A 6545-nucleotide genomic window follows, 5' to 3' on the forward strand; every position below is an offset into this window, starting at 1 on the left:
AAAAGAAGGAAATCTTGGAAGATTGGAAGACTGAAGTAACTATCCCGTAGACGAAAATAGAGTTTCCTTTCTGCGGGAAAAGTTCAGAGCCCTTGGACATTCACCTTTTTACCCAAGGCCAGGGTCAGAAGCCTCTGATCAAAGGCCATTCTTTTTTTTTTTTCTTTTTTTTTTTTCAACAATCTCTACACCGAACATGGGGCTCAAACTCACAACCCGAGATCAAGGTCCATGCTCCACCTGCTGAGCCAGCCAGGGTTGTGCGGTCTCCAGGAAAGCCTCCACCATCCCAGGCATACCTTCCAGGGGAGCTGACGGGCTTGGCCTTCTGTACCCCCCAAGCCAACCCCTGTCTAAGTAGAAAGATTGGGAAACATGCAAAAGATTATTCCAGCCGACGGCCAAGGAAACTCACTTGTGGTGTCGTCAGATAAAACATGGAGAGGAAGCTCAGCAAAACTTGAATTTCAGATAATTTTGTTAGTATGTCTCAAATAACTGCATTATTCATTCTCTGAAATTCAGACTTAACTGCGTGTCCCCGTACTTTTTCTCTGCCAAGTCTGGCACCTGACTTGACACATGTGGGTGACAGAGAATCCATCCGAGGGGACAAAACAGTTTGTCCTGAGAGGAGCCAAAGATGAGTCTGGGCAGAGGTTGTGAGGCCGCCAGAGGCCGTTAGTGCAGACGCTGTCCTGCAGACACCGCAAGGGGACGGAAGCTTTGGTGTGTAAGATTTGTTGTGTTATTTTCTAATTGTAAAAGCAAGTACATTAACTGCAGTACATCCAGAGCAGGAAGGGAAGATGATAATCAGCCTAACTCCACTGGCCCGCCGTGACCGGGTGCACACGTTGCCGTAAAGCGCCCTGCAGCAGGCCTACCCGCCGGGGCCTGTTCGGGCGCCCTGCTGAGGATGGAACCCTTCCCTCCTCCTCCCGGCCCTTCCTGCTTTCCCTTGCCTCCAACGTAGTCTCGTCTGGTTGGCTGACTCGTCCGGCTGTCCCCGATGGCCGAGGTCACCGGCGCCCAGAGCTGTGTCCAGCGGGTAGAAATGCCGCCCGGAGGGGTGCATGGTGGGGTTGGCCCTGGAGGAAGCAGCCGGCCCGGAACAAGACTGTGGCGGGGACACGGAGGCGGGAAGCATGACTGTGGGGGGTGGTGCACGGAGCAGGAAGCCCCCTCCCACAGCTCCCCGAGGAGCTGGGCACTGAGAGCTGGGGGGAGACGCAGGCCGGCCCATAGACCTGTGGATAGGGAGTCAGTCTGGACGTCCGTTAGAGCTGCCTCACTGCGTGGTATAAGCAACGTATTTATTTGCTCAGGGTTCTAGGGGTTAGAAGTCCAAGATCAACGTGGTTTGGGGCCTCTCCCCTTAGCTGGCCACCGGCCAGCTTCTTGCTCTGTCCCCACACGGCCGTTGCCGCGTGCAGAATACTGCTGGTATCTCTGTGCTCACAAGGACACCAGCCAGATTAGATTAGAGCCAGCCTCCGCGGCCTGCTCCTTCCCAAGCCCTGCGGTTTAGGACTTTGACATGTGGGCCACGCCCCTGCACTCGGGTCCCCCCTGCAAACACCAGCTTGTCATCTGCCCCTCCAGCTGTGGGATTCCTCCCGAAGGCGGTCCGTCCATCCGTGGGGGCCTTTATCAAAAGGGCTCCGAGCTGGGCTCCGCGAGCTGCCCTGACAGGCTCTGACAGGGAGGGCTCTGCTGAGATCCTTAGCGGCATCGTCATTTCCTGCCAGTCTGCTCTGACGTCATGTACTGCGCAAGTAGTGTGATGCCTGGGGGCGGGGGCACACGGTGTTAGGGTTCCCCAGAGAAACAACCAGTATGATGTCTGCAGAGAGGGTTTAGGAAATGGGCTCAGGCCGTCGTCAGGACCAGCCAGCGTGAATTGGCGGTGGCGGCGGGGGGGGGGGGGGTGTGCAGGCCAGCAGGTAGAGAGCCCAGGACGACTTGATGCTGCAGCTGGAGGAGAATTCTCAACCACCCCCACCCCCACCCCAGGGAGGGTCACCTGCCGTACTCAGAGTCCGCTGGTTTACACGTTAATCTCACCTAAACACATCCTCCCGGCAGCACCTGGACCAGCATGAATCTGACACCTGGGTCCTGGAGCACGGCTAAATTCGCAGTGAAATTACCCAGTCCGGTGATTTAAACAAGCTCTTGATGTTTTCTTTGGAGAAAAATCTGTTCAAGTCTTCTGCCCACTTTTAATTGGATTATTTGTTTTGGGGGTGTTGAGTTGTAGAAGTCCTTTATGGAGTTTGGATAGTAACCCTTGGGATTTCATTCATATGTGGAATTTAAGAAACAAAACAAATGAGCAAAAGGGACAAAAAGAGAGAGAGGCAGACCCAGAAACAGACTCTGAACTACAGAGAACACACGGATGGTCACCAGAGGCGGGGGCGGGGTGGGGGGAGCAGGTGATGGGGTGAAGGAGAGCACCTGTCCTGTCGAGCAGAGCAGAGGGGCCTCTACGGAAGTGCCGAACTGCTGTATTTACACCTGAAATCGATACTACACTGTATGTTCATGAACAAATTCACTAATAAAAAGTAAATTTGGGGGCGCCTGCATGGCTCAGTACGTTAAGCCTCTGCCTTTGGCTCAGGTGATGATCCCAGGGTCCTGGGATCGAGCCCCACAAGGGGGGGGGGGGTCCTCTGCTTAGCAGGGGCCTGCTTTCCTCTCTCTCTGCTTGCCTCTCTGCCTACTTGTGATCTCTGTCAAATAAATAAAATCTTTTTAAAAAACTAAAAAAAATTTATGGGGCCCCTGGGTGGCTCAGTGGGTTAAAGCCTCTGCCTTTGGCTCAGGTCGTGATCTCAGGGTCCTGGGATCGAGCCCCGCATCAGGCTCTCTGCTGAGCGGGGAGCCTGCTTCCTCCTCTCTCTGCCTGCCTCTCTGCCTACTTGTGATCTCTGTCTGTCCAATAAATAAAATCTTTAAAAAAAAAAACTAAAAAAATTTTAAAAATGATCCATCCCTTTAGATAACTGAGTGGAGTGAGGACCAGGTCTTTTGGGGCTTCTCCCCCGACCCTGCTAGCAGCTAGATTGGAGCTGGGGTGTTAGGCAGCCTGCGATCTCCCCTGGCAGAGGGCGACATGCGAGGCTGCCGTGGAACCCCCCCCCCATCTGCACTGGGACAGCAGCCTCTACACTATGCTCATGTCTTTTATTTATTTATTAAGTAGGTCCCACACCTAAGGTGGAGCCTAACACAAGGCTTGAACTCACAACCCTGAGGCCAAGACCCGCGATCAAGACCTGAGCTGAGATCTAGGGTCAGGTGCTTAGGAGACACAGCCACCCGAGTGCCTCTCCTGATGCGTTTCTCCAGGGAAGAAAAGCAACCACACAGGTGTTGGTTTTTTAATCCCATGACCGTTCTGGTTTTGAGCAGTTCAGTCCCTGTTAAATTGCACTAACTGTTACTTACGAACGGACTTTATGAGCCCATGCGTTGACTTTTACGGTTGCTTTTCACCGGTCTTGGTTTGCATGTGTCGGATTCTGCAGAGGACTTTCGACTCTGCAGTCCCTGTGCGTGGGGTCAGATGAGAACCTCACCCAGTCCACCAATTCCGCACACATTTCAGCCACCAAGGTAGTTCAAACAGAGCTGTTTTTATTTCAGTTTCTAATTCTTGTTTTTTAAAAGATTTTATTTGTCAGAGAGAGCCAGTGCATGCGCACAAGCGGGCAGAACGGGCGGAGAAGCAGACTCCCTGCCCAGCAAGAAGCCCCATGCGGGACTCGATCCCAGGACTCTGGGATCATGACCCAAGCCGAAGGCAGCAGTTCCACCGACTGAGCCACCCAGGCGTCTCTCTAATTCCTGTTTCTAATGAAGCAAAATCTGTCTCTCCTCGGGGAGCCAGGGACAGGATTCCTCTGTGCAGGCCCCCCTTTACCTCACTGCCACTCCACAGTCCTATCCCGAGTCTGGAGACATTCTGCTTTTCTCAATGTGCTTCCTGGCCACCACTCGCTCACCGCTTACATCATTCCCTTGACGCCTTCTGACCGAAGACTGCGACCATTCACACTCCTACCAGCAACGTGTGAGGGGTCTGATTTGTCCCCATCCTTATCAGCTTTTACTTAAAAAACAAAACCACCAATCTGGCAAATACAAAGTTTTACCTCATTATTGTGTTTGTATCTCCTTATTTGTATTTTCCTGAGTTCTAGGGACTTTGAACTTTTTAATTTCAGAACTTAAGAATTACTTTGAATTTACTTTTATCCTTTATCCGTTTTTTAATATTTTTCCCTTTTTAACTGAACTGTTTTATTTTGAAAATGTTAATATGGAAAAGAATAGAAAATCATATAATAAGCATCCTTGTAACCGCAGCCCAGAGTTAACAGATGTGAATATTTCGCCATATTTGCCTCAGGTTTTTGTCAAATAAAATTAGATGTTAGAGATGTACTGGAGGCTCTACACCTTTTCCTGTCCCTCCCAGAACAAATGCAGTCACATGTCTAGTGTGTGCCCCAGGCCTTGTGTTTGTGTTTCCATCACATATATATGGGGCCATGAACCCTATGGAGTATTTGCTGTGTTTCTAAGTGTGCATAAATGAGGGGTGCCTGGGGGGGCTCAGTGGGTTCAAGCCTCTGCCTTCAACTCAGGTCACAGTCTCAGAGTCCTGGGATCGAGCCCGGCATGGGGCTCTCTGCTCAGCGGAGAGCCTGCTTCCCCCTCTCTCCGTGCCTGCTTATGATCTCTCTCTCTGTCAAACAGATAAAGTCTTTTAAAAAAAAGGGCGTGTGAACGATGTCGTGCTCATGATTGTGCCGAGACCAAGCCGTACGAACAAACACAACTCCATGGCTTTCCCGCTCGGGTTCTGCCCCCCAGGGCAGACATGAAGGGCACAGGAAGACTTCCCGCCCTGGACCCGCCTTATAAGAAACGCTGAAACGTGGTCTTTAAGCTGAGATGAAAGACCACTAATTCGTAAAATGAAAACCTAGGAAAATAGCACACTGGTAAAGCCAGGCATAGAGTCCGACTCAGAACACTGTAATGCAACTACTTAACACTCGCGTAAAGGTTAAAGGACAAAAGTATTAACAATAACCATAACTACAATAACTTGATCATGGATGCTCAATAGAAAAAATGTAAATTGTGACATCAAAAAGCATAAAAGGGGCAGTAAAGGGTAGTCTTCTGTACGTGATCAAAAGTAAGTTGTTTCCACTTTGAAGCAGACCGTCACACCTATCAGATGCTTCAAGAAAGCCTCAAGTGACACAAGGCTTGTCACCTCTCGTAGATGCGCACGCCGCCGTAGAGGGAAAGGAATCAGAGCTTGGCGCCATGGAAAATCACCAGTTCACAAAGGGAGGGAGCAACGCAGGGAAAAGGGAGCTACCGAACATCCGGAAAACAATGAACAAGACGGCAACACTAAGTCCTCATCTATCAACAATTACTTTACATGGAAACGGATCAACTTATTCGATCAAGAGGCACAGCGTGGCTTACTGGGTGGACAAGACCCAGCGGTCAGTGCCACCTGCGGAAGACTCCCGCGTCGGTGGGAATGTCAGTGGGTGCAGCCAGTGTGGAAAGAACTATGGGGGTTCCTCACAAAGTCAAAAGTAGAACTACTGTACAATCCAATAATTCTATTGCTATTTCCCCAAAGCCAATGAAAACGTTCATTTGAAGGGACAGATGTGGTCCTGTGTTTATGGCAGCACTACATGCGACAGCCCAGAGAGGGACCCGCCCACGCGTCCGTCTGTTCACAGATGCACGTACCCATCAAGGCAGTACACACACACAATGGAACATTCCTCAGCCACGAAAAAGGAGACCTTGCCACTTGCCACAACAGGGAAGAACCTAGAGGTATTACGCTAACTGAAGTAAGTCAGAGAAAGGATTTCACGTACATGTGGTAGAAAGAAACCAAACACACAAAGAAACAGAAACAACTCATAAATGCGGAGAACAAACCAGCATTTGGCATGAGGAGGGAGGTGCAGGTGGGCACAACCAGAGAAGGGGCTGGGGAGGCACGGACCTCCGGGGTTACAGTACGGATGTCACCGGGACGGAAAGTCCAGCACAGGGAGCACCGAGAGGACTGATGTCACAACGGTGTGGTGACAGACGGTGAACGTACTTGCGATGGGGAGCACGGCGCGATGCTCTCTGTGGAGCTAACGACATGGCACTCACGGAGACACAGGCAGTGGTCAACCCGCTGGGAGAAGTGGGGACCCGCTGGTCAGAAGGCACATGCTTCCCGTTAGAGCACGGATCTGTGCGCATGGGGACTACAGTTAACAACACCCACCCTATACTTGGAAGTGACTGCAGGGGTAGATGGCTGGTGTCCTTACCAAAACAACAGCAAAATGGTAATTACGCGGGATGAAGGATGTGTTTACTGATCTCACCATAGTAGACATCTCACAACACGTAGGCGCATCAAATCATCATGTTGTGCGCCATAAACCTTCGTGATGTTCCACGTCATTATCTCTCAGTAAAGCTGG

Source organism: Mustela nivalis, assembly GCF_964662115.1.
Source record: "Mustela nivalis genome assembly, chromosome: 5".
In the NCBI taxonomy this organism is placed as follows: Eukaryota; Metazoa; Chordata; class Mammalia; order Carnivora; family Mustelidae; genus Mustela; species Mustela nivalis.